The 23,375-nt window shown below is 37.9% G+C and overlaps 1 protein-coding gene across 1 annotated transcript in view; it reads right to left on the reverse strand.

Moving 5' to 3' along the window:
- Nucleotides 1-23,375, reverse strand: part of LOC149528958 (synaptotagmin-2-like) — an 87,360-nt gene that overhangs the window by 18,031 nt on the left and 45,954 nt on the right. The gene's annotated exons all lie outside the window — the stretch shown is intronic.

The raw sequence follows: 23,375 nt of genomic DNA on the forward strand, positions 1-23,375 counted from the left end.
AAAACCTCTCCAAATTTGCACAGTATGATTATGGCACCCAAAATGAGGGTTTGTACAGCCCATAAACATAAATCTACAGTTACACCTACAAAAACTCAACAAAAAATCCAAACCCAGACCCTACCACATTGAAAATTGCATAAATTGTATTTTAAACTCACAACCCTGAAAACCACACAATTGTGACTCCTCAGCGACATGGCTACTTCTGAATAAAAATGCTCAGTGCAATCCGTCACCTGGAAACCATGAACATATCATTCATAATAATCTGACTTCAATGGTTTATCAACCGTTGAAGTATCCACAAGCTTTCGTTCTATGAGAAATATAGATAAATAGGCAATACATCCAAATCACATTTCTTCTATTTAAATAAGAAAATGGCCAAAGATAGCAATCCAAATCTTTGTGCCTTGTGTCTAAAAACTTCATCACAAAGTTGCTTGAATTAAACTCTTAGCAATTGTAACCACCAATCAGCTCCATCAATTCCCTAAAATGGGCAATAAATCATAGAATTCCCTATCTCCAGCTAGCTCAAAAGGCTCTCAACAAACCTAACACCAAAAAGGAATGAGATATTATTTGGTTTAATATTTATTTGTTCGAACTTCATTGTATAGATATTGTACTGAAACAGATAAAATATTAATAAACATCATTTTCCAAAAGCTGTTCTGTGATATCCCGACTTACTATTTCTAGACAATCGGGGACTTACTATTTTTTGCAAGTTTTATTTTTGAGAGAAGGGGCATAATAAGTCCTCCCATCCCAATACTACATGTGCTCAAGGAATTGCAAACTCACGTCACTGAAAACTACAAATGCAACTCCTTTAGCAAAACAGCTACCATCAAAAGAAAATAATAAATGCAATCAAAGACATCTCATCCCCAATCACCTAGAAACCACAAACATCTCATTCATTATCATCCAATTTTAATTAAATCCTTAACAGTTGTTTGCAAAACATGCAATAGTACATTAAAATCAGTACACTCAAGATTTGGATCCCAATTCCTTGTCATCTCCTATTGTAATTAGTGTTTACCACATAGGTTAATTAAGAATTGCACACAAACAGTGAACATGAACACAAACAACAGAACTCTTCTTATTATTATTCGCATATGCCAAACAGTACATTATGCTTCACGATGATTTACAATAATCCCGAAGGGTGTATAAATACTTTCCGAAGAACCTTCCCGAAGGAGTCCGTCGACCACATACAACATGTCACTACATAACAAGAACCTTCGCGAAGGGACCTGTCGGCTACATAACAATAACCTTTCCGAAGAGACCCGTCGGCTGATACACAATTTCTACCGACGACATCATCCCCCCCAAAAGAAAAAGTCGTCTCTGGACGACAATTACAAACAAAATACATTAACAGAGTGACTATAAAAAAAATCTTCTTCTGTTACATCACTTCCACATTCATTCCATTACATTTGTAGCCTCTGCTAACACAATACTATTTCCTCAAGCTAACCTTGGTAGCCACGCGTGCTGCTTCCTCTGCGTCCAACACTGGGTCCACTAAGCTAAGTATCGTTGTACTGCCTTCTGGATGACTCACTCCTCTCGAGCTCTCTGTGCATCCACCAAGACAGCCTCTCGGCCAACACCTACTCCCAGTGCCTTTGGTACACAGACAATCCATGCCTGTAGCAGCTTCAAGTCTTCTCAATTGGTCACACTTCCCACAACTGATATCTGCAACAACTGGGGGTCCAGGGGGCAACGCCCTCGGTAGGGTCGAGGGGCAGCGCCCCCGCGGGGTCCTGGGGCAGCACCCAGGTGCGCTCCCTATTGCAGCCAAGACCAAATTAGCACTCCAAAACCCACACGAAACTGCATGGAACACACTATTTTTGCAATTTCTACTAATCCCACACTCTTTCTGGAAATCGCTAGTGCTTCCCCTTGCCTATGACATCATCTGATACTCATTTTGGGCATTCTTGATTTGTCGACATTTTATTTTTATTTTTTTAAGAAAACCTCCTTTCACTCTTTTGTGCTACCAATGTACAGCTATACCATACACCCTGGCACCGTATCGACTCCTTCCTTATGCAATATCCTGTAACGTCCTCCAAAGTCTGAATGCAATAACAAGTAGAAGTCGTACGCCAAATTCATATGCCATATTTATCATTTATGCAAAACTCGTACACTATATTATACTGAAAATCCGTACAGTGGCTAGAACCCGAAATCCGTATGGTGCCTGTATGGTAGCATCTCCATTTGCTTCAAGATCTGAACACAACCGAGGTTCTTGCTTTTAATACTCTGTTCATCATTCGCAGAGACCTTCAAGTACATGTGTGTGTGCGCTTTAGGGGCCCAAATCCGTTCACCAATGTGCCAAATTGATAGACACAATGCCTGCTATCGTGTGCAAAACCCATATAGTTGTTCTCAGTCTTACATGAATCATTGCACTCCTGTAATCTTGTGATCGACAGTTCAGGCACTGAAAACTGCAAAATCCGTACGGCAACCTCCTAAGAAACTGTACACTACATTATTCTTATAAAATCCGTACATCACATATTAAAATCCGTACTGTTCCAAGCTCCAAAAAAATCCGTACATTGCCTTCACCTCAACTTCTTCTAAAATCTGTACACCGTACGGATGCAAACCGATGAAATCTGTACTGCATAAAAATCTGTACACTTGCCAAAGAATCCGTACAAGGGAAAAACCGTACACTTGCCAAGGAAATCCGTACAGCGGAAAAACCGTACCCTTTCCAAGGAAATCCGTACATGGGAAAACCGTACTCTTGGCAAATTTATAATATGAGAAATCCGAATGGTAAGCAGGCCAAATTCCGTACGGTAGCTTTTCCTTTTAAATTTTTTTTTTCTTTTTTTTTCCAATTTTTTTTTTCTCTTTTTATTTTTTTTTTTTGGGTTTTCAATAGCAAAGTCAATTTTCCCTTCGACCGTCAGCATTGTCGGTCTGCAATGACGAAGGGGTTGCCCGAAGGCCATTCTCTGATGCAGAAGTCTTTCGACCATGGTATACCTTCAGCTTCGACCCATTCACTGCCTGAGGCACTTCCTATCCATCCAAAGTCAATAATTTTATTGCTCCATTGTCCCCTACTTCTCGGATCTGATATGGCCCGACCCACTTAATTTTGAACTTGCTTAGCTTGATCTCATTCCGGCTGTCATACTTCAATACCCACTGTCCGAGCTAAAACCTACTACGCCTGTTCTGTGTCATCTCCATATCGCCTAGTTTGTTCCCGAAGCTCGCTACCATAGACTCTGTCAGCTGCCCCTTCTGTCCATCAATAACACATTCACTCTGTACTGCTACAACTTTTATTGAACCCTTCCTCTTTGTTGCCTGTGCAGATTGTATCGTGTGTCTTCCTTGCTGTCGGTACCTTTCTGCTATATCTTTGGTTCGACGTAATAATTTCTTCCTACGTGGTCGTACAGTGGAATCTTTCCTCCTTTTGAGTTCGTATTGTATCTTCTTTCCTTCAGCTTCAATCATACCTACGTTTCCTTCTTCGGCTTCTCTGTGTTGCTTCGAACATTCATTTCCTTCTTCGGCTTCTTTGTGTTCCTTCGGACATTCATTTCCTCCGTCGGCTTCTCTGTGTTTCTTCAGACATTCATTTCCTTCTTTCTTACCTTCGTCGACTCTTAACATATTACAACTCGAAAAGAGTTCGTAGTCCTCTATCTGCCAGTGGTAAAGACTATTCATCGAATCCAGATCATCGTCTATCGATCCTCCTTCCAACCATAGGACTCCCTCCTAATCTGGTTCCATATTCTGCCTCCTTTCATCATCTTCGGAATCTAACGATAGAGCTTCTTCCCCGACGATTTGAGTGTGTAGATCGATGACGTACTTCCGCCCTTTGCTTTCAAGTGATAAAGTATTTTTCTTCCAATCGTGCTTCGCCTTGGCTTGTATCAGCCACCCCCGGCCTAGAATAGCATCATATCCTCTCCGCTTCAGTGGGATCACGACGAAGTTCAACAGGAATGGTTGTGTTCCAATCGTTACCAGTTGCGCTGTGAGTATTCCCAATGGCTTGATTCCATGTTGATAGGCTATTAACAACTGGAAGGTAGGTGACCACAACGTCGTTTGTCCCAACTTTTTCCAAGTATCCTCTAGCAGCACATTGACACCGGATCCTCCATATACGATCGTTTTCATTAGCACAGTCCCGAGAATGCCCATTTCAACAACCGCCGGATAGCGTCTGGATGAAAGAGCTAACAGCATCGAATCTTCTGCACTTGTGCCACTCTCCTCCTTTTTGTCCGCTGTACTTGCTCCACTTTCCTGCTCCCTTCCATGTTCTCTTGGGAGTTTAGCAATGGGAATGATGTTTATGAGTGCCGATCGAAGCTGAGGCATAGTGAGCAACAGATCATTTATCCTGACAGGTATCTCGGCTTGCAATATTTGCCGTACAATGTTCTGTTCTGCGCAGTTCCGTACGGAGGTACTCGGCGTGTCCTTTAGGTGTGCCGTTTCTATCTGCGTTGCTCTCTGGATCTTTGCCCGTGCTTCCTCCAATCTCTTCTTTTCCTTCGTCAGATCGGGGTATAGCTTTGCTTGCTTCCGAGTGATTGCCAGAACTTCTTCCTCGTCCGTCTCGACGATAATCAAGTTTACTACAGACTTCGAGCATTTAGCATCGTCATGATCACCAGGTCCACACCATCGGCATAGCAACTTCGGTGTGTTTGTCGTTGTGCACTCTCGGTCGAAGTGACCCCACAAATTGCATGCGTGGCATTGAACTATCGGCCGACTATTCGCATCATACTGAATTCGACTCCTTCCGCCATTATTGTTGTTGCTGCTATTGTTGTTGTTTTGACCGTGTCGGTTGTTTCTATATCCACTCGATGTGGCACCTTCTGTACTGGTGTTCCCGTTCCCTCCTGACGGGGATGCCTTCTGTGTCAAGAACACTTGCTGCGGTGTTCTTGTTTTCAAATTGAAAGAGCATTCCTTTATCGAGTGTCCCATAATCTTGCAAATCTCGCAAAATTGATCTTTTGGGCAGGATCCCTTCGTATGGCCTTCTTTCTTGCACTCCGTACACCATAGGTCATTACCCTTAGTCTCCTTGTTCATGTTTTTGAACTCTTTCATCATTCGAAGCATGTCCTTCTGAAGAGAACGAACTTTCTTGCTGCTGCCTTCATCGTCGCTGCTATCTTCTCCTGAAGGCTCATCCTCATCTGAATCGGATGAGATGGTCTTCTTCTTCTTCTTTGTCTTCTGTTCACTTTCGAGGTTCAATGCCTGATTGTATGCTTCAATATATGTCGATGGTGGCACGATCTTCATCTTTTTCTGCAGCTTTGGGTGAAGGCCTTCAATGAACCATCTTTTCTAGAGCCCATCTGCTGGCTTATTCTCCATTTTACTGATTAAGTCCTTCAACCTCCTGGCAAAAACCCATACGATTCCATTCTTCTTCTACTTGGTATTGAATATCTCATTGACGATCTCATTATCATTGCGCAATATTTGAAATTCTGCACAAAACTCCTTCTTAATGTTATCCCAAGTGTTTAATTTCTGTGGATCTGTGTCAGTAAACCAATCAATCGCAACACCCCGTAGGGTGGCTGGAAACTGTCGGACCCATTCGTTTGCATCTATTATGCCATTCGCTCTCTAGATCGTTTCACATGTTTTACAATGTCGAATGGAATCAGCTGCTTCATCACCATCAAACTTAGGCAACTTTTCTTTCGGACTTGCCATTATCACTATATGTTGGGGGTTTTGTTGTGTACCTGCATTGTTTTGCACTCCCGCGCTGTTTTGAGCACCCGCACTATTCTGAGCTCCCGCGCTGTTTTGAACACCTGCTCTGTTTTGTACACCCGCGCTATTTCCAACACCTGCGCTGTTTTGGACATCTGCACTGTTCTGCACACCTGCGTTGTTTGCAACACCTATGTTGTTTTCAACACCCACGTTGTTTGCAACACCCGCGCTGTTTTCGACTTCCGCGCTTCAACCGAAGCTGTCCGTTCTGGAAGTATATCTCGGACGAAGAGGTCACTCCATGCTTGTGCTCCCTCGGCACTCCGAGCCGTGCAAGTCGATCTCCTTAGGTCAGGATTCTCTTCCCGTGGCATATGTAGGTTCAGAAACTCCTCCCTCGCTTCTTCCACAAAATCAAGCCATTGTCGAGTCTCCTTCAACAATCCTTCCGCACTCTTGTTTCCATTGGCAATCTTCTGAAATCTCCTTCGACACTCTGTCTGCTGAGCCAAAATTAAATTTTTCTGCGCAATGCGTATGTCATCCTTTTCCTTCAGCTTATTCTTATCTTTGTTCAACTGATTCGGCATTTAATTCATATTCGCCTGCTTGCATACCAGGTCCATCGAGCAACGGCGCCAAATGTTTACCGCATAGGTTAATTAGGAATTGAATATAGACAGTGAACACGAACACGAATAGCAGAACTCTTCTTATTATTATTCGCATATGCCAAACAGTACATTATGCTTCATGATGATTTAAAATAATTTCGAAGGGTGTACAAATACTTTCCGAAGAACCTTCCCGAAGGAGTCCGTCGGCCACATACAACATGTCACTACATAACAAGAACCTTCCCGAAGGGACCCGTCGGCGACATAACAATAACCTTTCCGAAGGGACCCGTCGACTGATACACAATTTCTACCGACGACAATTAGGTCCCTTATTGTAAAGAACTGCAAGTTGGACTGCATGGAAACCAAATCCTTCATTTTTGTACCTAATCATTTGCACTTAATTGAGTGGATACAAGATTATATATTCCAATTTTGGTCAATTGAAGAACTCACAACCTATTGAATTTGCATACAATGTGTACAATTATAAAACATAAAGTAATAGATACCAGCGAAAGATAAAGATGGAATTTAAAATATATAAAATGCATATTGGAGAAGGAAATTTTATTTGAAAGAGGTTGTTGGTAAATAGAGCCTTGTCCATGTAGGTAACACAATTCATGAGTATTTTTCTCATACTTGTCTCGAAGAGTGTAAACATTGGGATTGTTGAAGATATGAATTGACAAACTCACTCTAGGCGACACTCTCTATAATCTACATTTGGAAATATTCTTTTGAGTGCAATCTTAGATCAAATAATAACCTCTTCAACTCTATATAGTGTCACCTTCTTCAATCAGAAAAGTGTCTTTGTGCTAAATACTTTGTGGGTAAAGAAAATATTAGGAGATGCAAGTATGTGGTCATCTTGTTCACTTGATTAAAACTAGCATTGAGTTCGAATATTGGAACAAGTTACAGGATTTACTCATTGTTGATAAATAAATCTTCACCATGCAACTCATTCTCTCCTATAGGATATACTCTCAGATAAAAATGCAACAACCTTCGAAAATCAACAATGGCAGCTTGAAGGGAACAAATTGTGTTTTACTCACTTGTGTTTGAATTGAGGCAAAACAGGTTTAAAGACCTCAAATTAGGTATTCGGAGACTTTTCTGTTTTAAAAACATTTAATTTAGTTTTTTATGCATTGGTGTAGCTTGTAGTTATGCTTGGATTCACCCCTTTCCAACTCGAATCCACCTAGGATACATTTTAAGCACTTCGGTTTTCCAGTGGTTCCTTCACAACCTAGGCCACCCATATGATTATAGGAAGTTAGATTTTGCCAAAACCTGAAACTTAGAGTATAACCATTGCTAATTTAGAATTTGGTTTAACAGATGACCAAAATGTAATTATTCAAGAGATTTACTCGAACTAAACAAAAAGGATTATGAAAAAATGAAGACCAAAATTCAGCAACATGAGAATCAATCAAGGGACATGCCAATGATCAAGAACTTGTAATATCCCACCCTGATTTGTAGCACTATAATCTGCAGAATCCGTGTTTTTTTGCATGTTTATTTATTTATGATGTGCTTATATGAAATATGTTCAAACCAATTCAAGAAAACATATACTTGTAACCCAGAAAATCTTATCAGATAGAAATGGCAGGAGAGCAAACAACAAATACCATTTTTACCAATAATTTCTAGATTTTACTGCAGGTTTGAATTTACAGGATTTCTGTATATGAGAGTAACCTGGTTCAGAAAAGTGTATAATATAGCAGCTTTTAACATACCCAAGAAAATCCCTTTGATTGTTCTCTGGAAGTCTGAATGAAGCTCAGAAACAGCCAACTATAGATCTAAAAAGAGAGGTAGCCGCCAACAAGGTGACTCGAAAAAAAAGTTGCAGCAGCCTCAAAATTGCTATCTCCACCCAACGCTTTGTCTTAGAAAGAAAATTAAGACTTGGGTGCCTCCAAAGTGCAGAAATAACCTCCCCCAAACCCTAAGTTATTTGGCCTAGGAATACCACAGCTTGAAGAGCTGCACAGTCTGGTTCTGCAGAAAATTGCTGATAATGATCTCACAAACTCTTGGAAATTATAAGAACAACTTCCTTTTCTGCTATCAAGAGAAAAATGCAAACCCACATTGGTAAAGTAAAGTGACCTCTCAAACACTCCAAAATGATGCCCAAATGGTGTGGCCAGGAAAGGAGGCAGCTTACCCAGAAATCACAGAAAAATCTCCACTTTTTTGGTGCTCAAATGAAACCCATGAGCTCAGATTTCCACAATATGCTGAAGAAATCTTTTCACTCCTGCAAATGTAGGTCTTTGTGAAGGGTTTTCTCTACACAAAGTGCTTCTATAAAGCCGGAGGCTAAACTAAAATCCTTTGGAGGAAAGAGAAATAATAATTAGGATAACCCAAAATGAACTCTAAATGTCTTTTAAATAGCACTGTGAATCCCTATATCCTCATTAGGGTTTCCTCCCTTTCCAAAGCCACTTTAGGGTTTCCCACTTAACTAAGCTTAAAATATATCCTTTCAATCTAACTCTCTTTCACCAAAAAATAGGTATCCATACAAGGGTTGAGTGAATTAATATTATAAAGTCAATTTACAAAAACTTAGCAAATTTTGCAATATTTCAAAATAATGCCTCAATGTCAATAGGCCCTTAATCTATTGGTGAAGTTGAATGGTTTTGAATGAGCCCACTAGGGATCATGTCTTGCTGAGTGCATGGCTCTGACACCATAAGGGATGAGGTCGGGATCATGTCCTAGACAGATTTTGGTAGAATGGATACCCCTCAGTCCTTGGCTCTTAGCTAAAGAGGTTCTTTGAACCTTCAACAGGGAAAAAAAAAGATAATGCCTAAATGTCCTCCAATCAACTCTAAACATGTTATCTAAACCTCAAGATAAACAACCAAACATGTATCCTCTAATCACCCTTGTTAATCTATGAGAACCTTGTAATAGAGTAACACTAATAACTGAAGTTGGCTAGAAGGGGGCATTACAATTCTCCCTAACCAAGATTACTTGCCCATAAGAAATCTCAACTCTAGATACCGCAAAACCAAATTGCTCTCTCATTTTGCATCCTCCAACAATATTATTTCCACATAACCAAATATTCTCTAGTGGTCCCCTTCCTCAAAGTGCACTCTCTAGTGTCAATAATTGCCTCAAGTACCAAAATCAACTTCCCTTCATCAAGAGGGGGAAGCTCCATACAAAGCATCACATTATGCCTCACATCTTTTTGAGGCAAGACATGTGGTAGATATTATGAACTCTACTCTCCACTGGTAACTTTGACTAAGCCATTTCGCCCACCCTTTGGGAGATCCTAAATGGGTCATAATAACATGGCTTCAACTTGTCTACACTCTCTTCTTTAGAGTGGATTATCTATATGGCTATAGGATCGGATACGCAATATCTCCTGCCTCAAAAGAACACTCAACTCTGTTTTGATCTACATACTGCTTTTATTGGTTCTAGGCCTTCTAGATGTTTTCCTTTAAGGTGTCCAGTTTAACCACACTCTCTTGAAGTTATTCCTTTTCCTTAGGCACTCTACTATCTGCAAATAACAAATCTAGGAAGTTGGGTGCCTCACTAACATAAAGAGCCATGAATGGTGTCTTATGAATAGACATATTATAAGTAGTATTAAAGAATTCTCCCCAATGGGTAACCACCTAACCCATGCCTTTTCCTGCTCTACTATTTAGTTCCTAAGGTACCCTTCCATAGTCCACCCACTTGTTAGTAATGTCAATCTACCCATCTATTTATGGGTGATGGTGCTTGTGATGAGCTCACTCTCACTCAATCTAAATAGTTCTTACCAGAAATGACTCTACAAATTTACTACCTATATCACTAATTATCCTCTGTGATATCCCATGAAGTTTGAATACCTTTCTAAAGAACAAATCAGCAACCTGTGCCATTGTGTATGTGATTGAAGTTGCGAGAAATGAGGCGATTTTGTTAACCTATCAACAACATGGATACAATCCATTCCCTGGGCCTTGGGTGAGCCTGTGATATAATCCATAAAAACATATTTCCATTCCTAATCAGAAATGGGAAGAGGCTGCAACAAACCAAGTAGTGTTGATATGAGTTTTGTGACCACTACAATGTGCAAAATAAAATACCAAGTATTCTATCCTCTCTTGAACAAGGAAATTCAAAATGCTAAACAATATGGAAACTATATGATCAGGTGAAAGAAGCCCAAGGTTTATAATGTGAACATGCAACTTATTTTCATGATTGGATATTCTTGTAATCATGTGGCAACTTGCACTATTCTTTCATGAAAATCTCTCAACTTTCAAAAGGCAAATGATTTTGCGATGTGAGCTATTGAACTAATCATAGCAATGACTTTGAAATAAAGAGAAAAACATATTCTCAATGGGATTTTTCTCAAATGGCAAGACCATAAGGTTCTCATGATGAAAATCCATGTTCAAATCGCCTAAAGTAGCATATATGTGGTCTTTGTGACTTGGTTGATTATGTGACTTCTAAGTTAAATTTTGTTGAATGGGAAGGTCTCCCTTGTGACCTCCATCTAGGTGGTGGCCCTTCCAACTATTAACCTACCAAAAAAACAAAGTACAAAAGATATTGGGCTTAGAAATCTAATCTACTTCTATTAATGCAAGAGACTACTTGATGATGAACTTAAGCCAAACCAGACTTTGCTTCGCAAGTAGAACACTACATAGAGTTGATGCAAATCTTCTAAGGATGCAAGAACGATTTTCAAATCACCTATACACATTAAAACCATAAAGCATGTGAAATCAATGTGCATGAAGCAATTGAAGTTGCCTTGCAATAACTTCATCGTAGCCTTTCATTGCGACGTGCAGTCAACAATTAACAAAAGGTAGGAGCATGAGAGGTTTCACCATTGATAAACATCTTTCATTCAACTTCTCAACATAAAAAAATTATATCTAAATGAGAAATAGGAAACCATGCAACACTCCAAAATAAGACAAGTCTTCATCAAGCTTCAATATATTTGCGATTGATTAAGTTGTATTTATGCACAAATTTCACAAAAGTCTCGACTAAAAATGAAATAAGAAAGCCTTTTTATACAAGCGTCAAGTACAACCAACAACCTAGATTGATTCAAGTTCAAGAGCCAAGATAATTCAAAGCAACCCTAATTAGGATTTCCTACAACAACCATTTATGAATATTAAATGGTGGCCAACAAGAAAAGCACATTGCTTTAGAATACATATCCTTTAAAGGATGAACCATAGAGAAAATTTGTTGTGGTAATAATCAAATGCCTTCCACATGTCCACTTGTGGATGAATTTCGTTGGATGAACTTGGACATGTTTACTTGGAATTGTTTAATTGGTTAAAGATGAAAGAGCACTACCTCAATATGTTCTTTTAACCTTCATCATTTCAAGACAACAAATTGATATCTCTTGATACTTACAATTAAAGCCTTCAATTAAATGCGACGGTTCATATTCCCAAATTGCTCCATCGTCATGAATGTCTTTTATTTTCATCCTTCGTTACTTTGGAAGTCTTCCCTTCAAATTGTTCTTGAAATCTCTCTAGTCTTGATACCTTGACCTTGATCCTCCTTAACGTCTTGAACTTGTGGACCTACATGTTGTTGGTTACTTCTTACTAATCTTGGATTTTAAAAAGAAAATCAAGATTATGATTATCTTCTTCATTTGTAGATTTTTTCATTTTTTGTGGTCTTTGAATTCCTCTTGATGTGAATCTTGTCCTTGAACTCAAACTTGTTCTTATGTTTCTCCTTCATATGATGACTTGATCTTGAAATGATTCCTTCCTTCAAGTAGGATCTTCAAACTCTCCTTCCTTTGTGCATTCACTTGTGCATCATCTCCTATGATCATATCCATGCATCAATACTTGCAAAACAATATAAGGTACTTGTCTTAAGTTTATGAGGTGAAATTGCAAAGACTTGAAACATTTTCATGATAAAACATCCTTTCCAAAGAACATAATTTTCAGTTTCAATTTGATTCCATGTTTTATTTTACTTCTATTTTTCACTGTACATGATGTCTTGTAGGTTTTTACACTGCAAGTCACGGAATTTCACACCTAAATGCTGAGAATTGGTATTTAATTCTGGAACATTCACTCCTCTTGAAGGAAATTTTGATCAATTTTGCTAGGGTTTTCTGATGAGTTTTCCTTTCCCCTCAACCTCTGATTTAGTTCGCCTTCTTGCTGGTAAATCTGATTTTCAGCCTTGACTTGGTGTGTTTGGTTGATTTGTAAGGAGCTTCTATGTATATATCCTTATAAGTTTGCACCTCCTCACCCATGACAGACAATTGTCTTATGTTCCAATTTTGCATTGAAATTTTATTTTTCCATTTGAGGGTGGAATTTATGTGTCTAATTGTTTGCATGATTAATTACTAAGTCATCTGCGCAGGAAATGTTTTTTAGCTTGGTCCACCTTGATCATTAACTTTTTCTTGTTGAAAACTATAAATATAAGGTGAAAATCTCCAGTTCAACCCACAACTCACTTGAACATTCTCCAAAACCAATTCAGCTTTGTATTAATCTGATCTCTGCCATCAAATTTGCAGTATTCCTGTTTTGAGTTGCATTTTTCTGATTTTCTCTTCACAGAATTTCCCAAACTCTATTATGATTCACACTCTTCTAAGGTAGATTTCTGCTCTTATATCTGATGCTCACCCCTTCTTCATCTAGTTTCCCACCTTTGAGAGATTAGATCTCTGAGTTTTGCATCTTCTATGACAGGCTTCTTATCATTATTTCTGATTTTATCTCGAAATTCACCTCTTTCTTCCTATAATCAGATCATTAATCTGATCCTTATGCATTTTCTTCTGAATTCTACTGTTTCTTGATGAGTTCAATCACTCTATACATTAGGTGATTCTGATTTCTTCTGTTTATGCTTAGATTCAGTCACCTAGGCTCTAAACATTTTCTTCTCTGCTCAAACTCACACCTCTCCCTGTTTTTGCTACAAATGATTGCTCTGTTTTTTGAATTGAGATTGAGATGTCTGCACTTGACTCTCTTTATAGGCTTCATGTGAAGAGACACACCCTTGGGCTTACAAGGCCAACCTGCTATGCCTTACTTAGGTTGTGCATTAAAATTACCCTCCAAAGGTGGCTGACTTCATATGGATTTGAATTTCAATTTTAATGAGGGTGGTTTCAAGTGTAATCTTGCCTTGAACTTTACCCTTCAAAAGGTGGAAATTCGACCTTGACCATCAAATTTTTTACAAAGGGTGGAATTCCATGGTTCACCAAGAAATTGCATTCTTCACTATTATTTTTCATTGTAAATTTCCCCTTAGAGTGGAAAATCGAACAATGCCATGAAGGTCTGCCTTTTTCATAAAATCCCACTCTTATTTTCTTTGTAAATTTTCCTAATAGTGGAAAATTGACCTCTACCATAATATTTTGGTTCAGCACTTAAAATCGCCAAGGGTCGAAATTCAATAGTTAGAAGATTTTACTTTCATCGATTTTCTTCCTCCTACATTCCCATTTACTTGCATTGCTTATCATCTTATTTGGAGGGTGGAAAAATCAAACCACCCTATGAAATTTTATAACTGGTGGAATTTTGTGGTTTCCTTGGAAAAATTCCACTCTTCTCTTTTATATCATCATTCGTCAACTTTGACCTCCAAGAATGGGAATTCAAAGGGCGCAAGAAAGATTTTGATTTCCAACTTGTCAAAGGGTGGAAATTCATAGTTGACCATCTTATAAACTTTTTCTTAGCAATGAAAAATTTATCATGATCATGAATATTTCATTTTCACACCTTGAAACAAGCTTTCATCATTCAATTCTTGGTTTCATTATCCTCCAAAGGGTTGAAAACGACCTTGACAAGAAAGATTTCTAAACTTGGCTTGTCTTGACCTAAAGAAGATGGCGACCAGCATGGTTTTGATGAATCACTTAAACCTAGTTCTCAAGACTTGATGAACTCTTCCAAACTTGATCAAATCAAACCTTAGCAACAAACTGCAAACTTCAAAAGTTGACTCCTATACAAGACCTAAAGCTCAAAATTGCAACCAAAATTGCCAACCCAGACAAGCAAGGGGGTCACGATGTGTGAAAACTTGCAACATAAGAAGTGTACATGTTTTCTTTGTTGGCAGGTAGGACACTCCCTCACATAAATAAGAACTTTTGTCTTGAGTCCTTTCAAAGTAAATTGATTCTAAATCTGCATTTATTTCTTGAAGTAGCATGGGTGCCCATCCATGTGAACATCATGTAAGGCTCTCAAAAATTTCATCTTCATTGTTGATCTTAGTACCAAATATATCCTCTCTTTGTAAATGATAAGGTCTTCACAACTATATACCTTTCATCTTGGATGGTACCATTAATAATACCTAAGTCCCACTTGACCTTTGCATATGCAGTTGTGTGAGATTTTCAAGTGGGACTAATCAACAATAGCTCAAATCTTATCTAGATCAACTTCGACTTATCCTATACTAACAATGTGACCCATATATAACAACTCTATCATGCTAAAAACGCACTTGCCTCTCCAAAATATTAATGGCCCCTCAATATTTCTGATGTGCTCCTCCTAAGTCTTGTTGAAAATAGGAATATCATCATAAACTATACGGAGAAACTTTCTCATCTAGTCTCATAACACCTTGTTCATACAAGAATGAAAAGTAGCTGTTGTGTTGGTCAAATTGAAATGCATAATGAAATATAGTCCCCTCTATTGGCATAATTGTCTTGAACCTTGAAGACTGATTAGTAGACTGACCAATGAACTCAGTTATCAAAGATGTTGTCATTGATGTCAAGACACAAGAAGTAACTAAGACTGGTAGGGAGCAACAAATGGCAAGGAACATTGATGTGCGACTCCAGTTCACAAGGGTGATCAGAGAGACATGAAGTCCAGGCCCAGTAGAGGCAATGATAAAGGAGATCCACTTAGATGAGAATATGCTAAGAGAAGACAGTATAAGCAAAAGGATGCCAAGCAGAAAGGAAATCAGATCGACCGGTGGCCATACAAGATGGTTTGGCCATGTCGGAAAGGAAGCATAGAGCAAGATACCTATGACTGCCACGTCATGAAGAGGGTAGGAGTGCACTCATCTTTACAATTAATGGTGATGGGTTAACACATTGAGGAATACTTGGAAGAATTCAAATTTAAATTCTTTCCAACCATAGCAAGCCATCAAGGACACATGAGCCTATGGTAAGTGAGTGAAGGATTTTATGCTACCCATCAAAGAATTTGGAGATGTACTACAAGAAGATGAGTACGTAAAAAAGATATTAAGAACCTTGCAACCCAAATATGCCATAAGGGTATCAACCATTCAAGAGCTAAGAACAATAGACAAGATGGAGGTATCTCTTGATGCCTTGGTAGGAAAGCTCGCTGCATTTGAGCATAGCAACTTCGGCAATAGTCAACCACCTAAGGTTGAAACTGCATTCAAAGCCTCCATTGCATTGACTGCAACACAAAAAGTAAGGGAGGTGGCAAGCACATCCAAATATAGAAGAGAACTAGAGAGTATATATGCTGAAGAAACCGAACAAGAAGAGTTGAAGGCTTTGTTTGCGAAAAGAATGGTTAGAGGAAAAGGGAAGTACAAAGGCAAGCTTCCTTTCAAATGCTTTAACTACAAAAAGGTAGGACACTATGCTACTAGATGTCCAGAAGATGTGAAGGAGATCAAAAAAAAAAATTGCAAAGCTCCAAAGAGAAGGAGAAGAGATGGAGCATTGCTGAAGAAGGTGTGACAAATGAAGAGTCAAGAAGATGAAGTATCCTTTTTTGCCATTACAAAAGAAAAGGTGGAGAGAGCTTTGATAACCAATACCAGTGTCCACAAGAACTAGATAATAGGTAATGATTGCTCGCACCATATGTCTGGTGATAGGAGCAAGTTCCACGAGGTTGAGGCCTACGATGGAGGAATGGTGATGTTTGGCAACAACTCACCATGTACAGTGATAGGTAAGGGTACTGTAACCTTGAATGATTCCACTACTTGTGAAGACTTATACCAAGTGGAAGAATTAAAATATAACCTGTTGAATGTGGTCCAACTAATGGACAAAGGTTACAAGTTTGAATTTAACAAAGGGTCTTGCAGAATATTTGACAAGGCAGGCAACTCTTAGCTACAAGAGAACAAAGCAGAGGTAATCTTTTCTATGTCAAAATTGTTGACAATACTTACATGATAGCTAAAAATGATATCAATTGGTTGTGGCATAGAAGGCAATGTCATGTGAAATTTGAAAGCATTGTCAAAGTAGGAAGGAAAAACTGTGTAAGCTGTTTACCTCCTACTTCCAAACCAAAAAGTGTTGTAAAGAACTGAACTAGATCCAACTATAAATTTTGATGCACAAACTGGTATTTGTATTTTGATTTATTTATTTGTAATTTTCTGTATATATGATTTTTTTGTTGTTTTCCCTTTTGTAGAAATAAGTAACAACTTCAAAGAAATATGATATGGAAAATATGGAATTAAAATATAAACTTTAGATTCCACTTTGCAGTCTTTATTGAACAAGTAAAACTGAAATTACAAATTATAGGATTGGTACTTGAAATTGTAAGTTTTCTTGCTAGTCATGGATTCCAAATTCACCTCTCCTAATATATATCGGTGCGACCAATACAAGCCTATAGCCCATGGTCAATTAACCCCCAACAACAAATCACAACCCTTCAAACTGACAAATATGGATAAAAAATGGCAAATGCAAGTTGGCTACACACAGGAGTATCTTGGACAATTAATGTGGGCCCTTGAATTGTAATTGTAGGTGCCAAATTAAATCACAGAGCTGGAAAACTTGATCACAAGCCCTTGTGAAGGAGTATGCAGACCCTAAGATGTATTGCCACCTTCAAAATGCAATTCGATGTCCCCATATACCCCCTTTCGAAATTATCACCAATCTCTTCAAATCAATAATCGCAAGCAAAAATTTTTATTCTAATTTCCAATGCAATTGGAAATCTTCAGCAACCAATCACTTAGCCACAATAATACAATAGGAGGATTTAGCAAATTGTATACAACAACACAACTTACAATGAAATTCTCAAAAACCCTTAGCCAAATCTCCAAAACAAAATCAATATTCCAGAATGATCAATTCTCCCCAAATGAAGTCATATTAATACTATTTTTTGTGCCAGCCAGCTTCACCATCACACTTTTCATTTAGAAATAGCTTTATAATATAAAGTCCAATTATTTTATAATATAAAGCACAATAATTATTAAAAATGCATTAAATATTCATTAAGTCTCATTAAAATTGAAATAAATATGACTTCACTAAATAGTTCATCTAGAGACCAAGAGCAAAAATGCCAGGAAACCACCCCGGCCAGAACTGTCCTACTAAAAAAAGTAACTGACCAAAAGTGACTTACTAAAAATAACAAGTGCAAAAATAGAAAATCCATAACAAGGACCCCCAATTCCAAATCTCAACTCACGAGGGTCGCAATGATGAGCTAACAAACCCAAACTTTAGGATCTTGCTAAAATGGGGACATTATAGTCCTCCCTCCCCAAGATTGCTTGTCCCCAAGCAATTGCAATCTAGGGTGCTATAAAATATCCTCAAGCTCCCAAGTGCCATCCTCATTCGGTAAATCTTGCCACTTAACTAGAAACTCTCTGATAGTCCTCTGCAACTGTTTGTCTCTAGTATCAAGAATCGCCTCCAAAATCAACTCAAGTCTCCCTTCATCTTCTAGGGGAGGCAACATAAGAGATGGCACCACATGTCTGCCCAAAGCCTTCTTGAGGCGCGAAACTTGAAACACATTATGAACACTACTATCCTCCAACAAATCTAACTCATATGCCACCTACAAACATGCCTCACTATACAAGAAGGACTATAATAATGCGGCTTAAGTTTCTCTGATCCACTCTTAATAGAAAACTGCCGATATGGCTGCAACATTAGGTAGACCATGTCACCCACCTAAAAAGTACGAGTTGTACTTTGTTGATCAACATATTGCCTTTGTTGATTCTGCGCTCTTTGAATGTTGTCCCTCAAAGATCTCACCACTTCCTAACTATCCTATAACAAATTCCCTGCACTCTACTATTACTAGACAACAAATCCATAAAGCTGGGTGGATCATACCCATATAAAACCCTAAAAGGAGACATTTGAATGGTCATGTAGTGAGTGGAATTGTAATAGTACTCACATAGATGAATCCACTTCACCCAATCCCTCTATTGAGAAAAGACATAGTTCTGCAGACAACCCTCAACCCATTTTTTCACAATCTCAGTCTGACCATTTGTCTATCGGTGATAACTGACACTAGGAATCAACTCTCTCCCACATAATCTAAAAATATCCTACCATAAATGACTCATAAACCTATCATCGCGATCACTCACTATAGTCTGGGGTAGATCATGCAACTTAAATATCTGTCGAAAAAGCAACTCAACTAGCTGCACAACTGGATAGGTAGTAGTAATAGGAAAGAAATGAGCATACTTTGTGAGCCTCTCCACTATCACATAAATGCAGTCCCGGCCTTGGGCTTTAGGCAAGCCCACAATAAAGTCCATAGAAATGCTTTCCCACTTCCTCTTAGGAATAGGAAGTGGCTACAACAAACTAGCAGGATAAGTGTGCTCTTGTTTATTCTACTTGACAAATAAACACTCTCAAACATAAAGCTCAACATCAATCTTCAACCCCTTCCAAGTGGATATCTCTTGAACTTGTCTATATGTCTTGAAGAACCCCAGATGACCAACCATAGGAGAGTCATGGAATGCTTGTAAGATAATCTCACACACACTTGACCTTGGAATCAAATATATCCTCCCCTTGTAGATGATCAACTCATCCACATGTGAATAGCTACCATCCTGAATAGTGTCATCCAAAATACCTAAAGCCCACTAATCCCTGACATACTCAGTGATAATCAAGTGTCTCTAGTCATCTAAAATCTCTGTAACTACACATAAGTGAGGCCTCCTTGAAAGAGCATCTGCAACAACATTCTAAGTTTCCTTGATATAAGAGATGTCAAAATCACGATTGTGTTGGATACAATCATTCAGTTGTATTGTCTTTGATGTTACACAAATGTCAAGTATATTTTGAGCAATCAATGTATGCTGAGCTCACTCGGAAGTTAAAGGAAGTTCCAATGTATGATGAGTGTTCCAATGATAACCAAGTTCAAAGTTAGTGTCTACCAAGCTCACTCGGTTGCCAAAGGAAAGTCTAAATGGAACTAGTGTTAACCGAGCTCACTTGGTTACCAAAGGGGGTTTGCAGGAAGATAGTGTCAATTGCATTCACTCCATTACCAAAGAAAAGTTGGCATGGAACTAGTGTTGATCGAGCTGACTCAGTTACCAAAGGAAGTTTGACAGAAAGTCTTTTCTGAGTTAGTATTGACCGAGTTGGGTCGGCTAACAAAGGATTTTCTTCTGATAGTATATTGAGTTTGATGAATTTATTTGTTAAGTCTAGCCAACTTAAGGGATGAATATTAATTTTTTTTAAGTTGTATTCAAGCCGACTTGACAAAGTAAATGATATAAGTATAAGGTCAAGTTGTGGATTAAATGTGTGTAAAAGAGAAGAAGATGAAGAAAAGAAGCGAACTTGAAGGATAACAGAGTATTCTGAGTTGACTGAGCTGCAAAGATTAATCTAATCAAAGAGGATCGAATATCCAAGCCAAAAATGAGATCTAAAATCAGTAAAGTGAGTTGCATCACCAATCATGCCAAATTATTATTACTCTCTAATAATTGTAGCAGTGAATCAAATCTCTTACAGAGTTAGCTTAACAACTATTTTGTAAATCCTCTAACAAGGTGGCATTTCTAGACTGAAGTGTTTGAAGACCTCTAACAAAGCCACTCCTAACAGGGTGATTTAAATCCTTTGATAGGTTTGCACCTAATAGTGTGTTTTGTAACCTTTAATAGGGCTAGCTCCTAATAGAGCTCACTTCAAAAGAGTGAAAAACAGTAACTAGTTCCAATTGGTTGTTTTCCCAAATTGGGTTTCCACATTAAATCTTGGTGTCTCTTGTGTTTATATTATTTGTTTTATGTTTTTGCAACTAAGTTAGTTATGGTTAAACACACTAAACATCTTAAGAAGCAATTATTTTAGTGTTTACTGAGTAACAATAATTCTTAGTGTTAATTGAGTGTTCCTATCTTAACCGAGTTACAACAGTATTTCAATTTCAGCACAGTTTGGTTTTGTGTTGTATTGACATCTTAAGGGACCTTGGATTTATTTTTGTAGTAACTGATTCACCCCTCCCCTCTCCCCTCTCAGTTACTCCTCTCATATTCTCCAGAATTTGTATCAGAGCTTTTGGTGCGTGCAGAGAAGGTTTCAAGGACCTAAGCTAAAGATCAAGATGTCTTACAGAAGAGAGATTCCCAAGTTGAACAGAGATGACTTGTAAGCATGGCAGGAACTCATGAAGCTGCATTTGGCAACCATCAGTGACTGAGAGGTGACACATATCTGAACACTAAGTATGTTACATCTTCTGGACCTTTAACTATGGAACAAATTGCTGAAAAGAAGAATCATAACATAATGATAATTGACATTGCTTCTACTCTCAATTAGGCTGAATTTGATGAAGTAAAAGATTGTGGTACTACTCATGAAATGTGGATCAAGTTGAAAGATGTCTATGGAGATGATGACAATGTGAGGAGAGCTAAGGCAAAAAGTCTTAGAGGACAATTTGATCAAATGAAAATGAGAGAAGATGAGAACATTGCACAATATAGTGAAATAATCAAAGCTAGTGTGAGTGCAATTAGAGCCTCAGGAGGAAAGATAGATGATGTGACGGTGGTAAGAAAGGTACTCAGAACTCTTCTTCCTATCTATGCAATTAGAGTTTCAGCTATTCAAGAAACGAGATGTGATTCCAAAAATGATATAACTTTGGATGCACTAGTGGGAAGATTGACAACCTTTGAGTTAGATAATTTTGATAACTATGTTCCTAACTTTGGTAACATTGACTCTACATTTCAAGCTAAACTATCACTCAAAAAGAAAGTTAAAAAGACTAAAAGAAAAAGGTCTGACAGTGGAGATGAAGATGGTTCTGATGATGATCTTGAAGTCATTGAAGCATTGCTTGCAAGGAGATTCCCTAAAGGAAAAGGAAAATGCAAAGGCAAAATACTTTTGATCTTCTTTTCTTATGAAGAAGTTGGTCACATTGTTGCAAGGTGTCCAAACAAAGAAGGTAAAGAAGAAAAGAAGCATGATAAATACAAAGGCAAGAAAGATTTCAAAAGTTACAAAGACTACAAGGATAAAAGTAAGAAATCTTGTTATATGGCTAAAGATTCTGATAGTAGTGATAAAGATGAAATTGTTTACATTGTTGTTATTGATGAATCAAATGATGAAAATGATAAAATGTCCCTTATTTCTCATGTTAGCAAGAATGATACATGGATCATAGATAGTGGTTGTTCTCACCACATGACTGATGATAAATCTAAATTTGAGCACTTGGAACACTATGATGGTGGTAGTGTCAAATTTGGAAATGATGAACCTTTTTATGTGAAGGAAAAATGTTGTATTGCATTAACTGATGAACTTAGATATGACAATGCTTATTGGGTTGAAGGACTCAAACATAATCTACTTAGTGTGGCATAGTTGAATAACACTGGATTCAAGGTAGAATTCACGAATAGGAAGGCCAAGTTGCTAGATGGAAAAGGAAATCTAGTTGGAACTGGCAATCAAACAAGAGGTAATCTATTCTACTTAGATCTAACAGAAAATTTATGTTTCCTAGCTCAAGTAGAGGAAAGTTGGTTGTGGCATAAAAGGTTATATCATGTGAATTTTGATAACCTAGTCAACATAAGCAAGAACAAAAGAGTGAGAGGCATTCCAAGCCTAAAGAAACCAGATATGGGCATGTGCAAAAATTGTCAAATTGGAAAGATGGGAAAGACAAGTTTCAAAAGCAAGAATTATCATTCAGAAGAAGTCTTGGAGTTGTTTCATACAGATCTTTGTGGACCCATTGGCATAGAAAGCTACTATGGAGATAAGTATTTCATTTTGTTTTTTGATGATTATTTTAGGATGATGACCGTTATGTACTTAAAATATAAATATGAAGCTTTTCAAAAGTTCAAGTGGCACTTGGCTAGAGTTGAGAAAAAAACAGGAAAGAAAGTAAAATGTTTAAGAGTAGATGTAGGAAGTGAATTCATCTCAAATGAATTCAATGAATTCTACAATGAAAGAGGAATCAAAAGACAGGTAGGCATTTGCACCTGGTAAACCTGAACAAAACTGCGTAGCAGAAAGAAGAAACAGATCAATCATGGATTGTGCAAGAACCTTGATGATAGAGAAAGATGTTGCAATCAAATACTGAAAGGGAGCAATTAGTAGAATAGTTCATACCTTGAACCGAGTTCAAGTAAAGAAGGATTCAAATAAAACACCTTATGAGCTATAGTATGGCTATAAACCTAATGTTTGTTATTTCAAAGTATTTGGAAGAAAATGTTATATCTTGAAAGAGTCAAGAAAAGGAAAATTTGATGTGAAAAGTGATGAAAGCATATTCCTAGTGTATTCCAATAACATCAAAGCATTCAAATGTCTAAATCTATCTACGCACAAATTTGTGGAAAGTGCACATGTAAAGATTGATGAGTTTGTAGAAAAGAGTGAAGAGCAAAGCTGAAAAGAACCTGAAAATTATAGAAATTTTGTCTATAGTGAACCTGATGCTTTACCAGATGTTCAAGAAAATATAATTGGAAATCAGCAGTCTTCACCACCTGAGTCACCTAAATCTCCAATGC

The sequence above is a fragment of the Cupressus sempervirens genome, chromosome 11, assembly GCF_028749045.1.
Source record: "Cupressus sempervirens isolate cs-2001-9-10 chromosome 11, ASM2874904v1, whole genome shotgun sequence".
NCBI classification, from domain to species: domain Eukaryota; kingdom Viridiplantae; phylum Streptophyta; class Pinopsida; order Cupressales; family Cupressaceae; genus Cupressus; species Cupressus sempervirens.